The sequence below is a fragment of the Lactuca virosa genome, chromosome 4, assembly GCF_052849685.1.
Source record: "Lactuca virosa cultivar CGN04683 chromosome 4, Lactuca_virosa_CGN04683_v6, whole genome shotgun sequence".
NCBI classification, from domain to species: Eukaryota; Viridiplantae; Streptophyta; class Magnoliopsida; order Asterales; family Asteraceae; genus Lactuca; species Lactuca virosa.
The window spans coordinates 297115400-297117338 of record NC_136429.1 but is presented as its reverse complement, the minus strand read 5'-3'; positions in this window follow the sequence as shown (position 1 = coordinate 297117338).

The following is a 1939-nucleotide window of genomic DNA, read 5'->3' as shown; positions in this document are numbered from 1 at the left end:
TATTTATTAGATATGTATGTTTGAATAATAGTTTAGATTTTACTTTTCTAGGAAAAGATTGAATTAAATAAAAATAAATAAATAATTTCAATTTAAATGTTAGTTCAAGTAGTTTCTGATTATATTTTATTTTATATATTTTAAAATTTACCAATATTTTTATGGAATTCTTTTATACAAACATTATAAATTATTATTTATTTATTTATATAGAAAAACAACTTGATAAGAGTTATATAATTATAGTTTAAGTTATTTTTGAGATAAATAGTAATTTATTTATGTATAAATTGATAAAAGATATGTTTTATTATATACACAGATAAAAATGTTATAACATATTTTAAAAAATCTTGTATTTTGTATAAACATACAACAGATTATATTGCTACATAAATATGTTTTTAACCTTGTAAATTAATTTGCCTTATAAAACAAATACAACAAAATGAGCATAAAATGTATTAATGTGTTTTTTGAAGCATATTCCAACTAAGGGATACATTTAAGATGTGAAATATTGTGATATGATCCAATACAAATCTAGGTTCGAAATCATTACACATAAGTGATATATCTAAAAACGTCTCCAATTATATAAATAATTAAATATTAATAAAAAAAATCTTTATCAATTATAAAAGTACAAAATAATTAAATATTGTTAAAAAAATTGAAAAGAAAAAAAATCTTTTAAAAATGGTCATTAGTTTGAAATAATTTAAATTAATAACATTTTTTTGATAAAATTAATAGAAATAAAATATATCAATATGAAAAGAAATTATAAAAATGATTGGAGGTGCTCTAAAATTTTAGCAATTATGGTATAATTCAACAAAATATATACTCATATTTTATATTTTATTAACTATGAATTATAACATTTTATGTTTAAAAGTTTATAAATTAATGGCATGTTATAACTTACTATCATTGCAAATGAATTGACATCATTCTATTAGATTATGCCTTGATTAATTTTTATAATTTTATAAATAAAATACATATTCTTCGCGTTTCAATAATATATCCATAGTAAAACTAAAAGTTACAATATTATAATTATATATTATTAAGATAAAACTGCAAATTTGGTCCTTGTGGTTAGCAAAAAAATGTGGATAGAGTCCAAAATCTTTTGGACTTGCACCATTGGTCCAAAATCAGAAACTTTTTGTGGTTTTGGCCCCTGGAAAAGTTGAAAAGACTATTTTGCCTTTTTAATTTCTTTTTCACATTATTTTAATATATACTGAATATTTATAAAATAAAAAAAAAATAAAAAGTGTCTATCCCTTTCTCGCTCTCGCTCTCTCTCATTGTCTTCTTCATTCCCTCTTCCTCCCTCGTCCTCTGCAACTAAACCCAAGACATACTTCACACACATGCTTTCACTAAACCCTCTTGTTTCCACCTCCCTCTATCTCCCACCCATTTCAATATCATACCACCCACCTCTCTCGATTTTCCCTTATCGCTTCCATTGTTCTCTCACCTCTATAATTCAAAATTGTACCACTACCCCTTCAAAGATTCGTTTTGAACTTTCTTTTCCCCAACTATTTATTCTCAATGCAAAAGTGAATAAGAAACAATTCACATTTAGGTTCGATCAATGGTATCAAATTGAAGTCAAAACATATATACGAAAGTAGGAAAAAAAGGGTTTGACCTAATTACATACCAAGAGAGAAGTTCCAGCAGACAATTGGAACCAACTTCTTCCATTTGTTCTTCCTCAAGACACAAAACAATTCCAACAGCCATTGACGAGTTGGGGAGCTACGGAGAATCCAAGTTGCTGCCACTGATGAGTTCAACAAACTGAAATACCCAATCATCTTCTTCCTCAACCATCTGCAACTTCAGTTTTGATTTGGGTTCTTCCTCAACCACCGGAAATGGCCTAAATCATCGTCTCCACCAAGCACCGAAC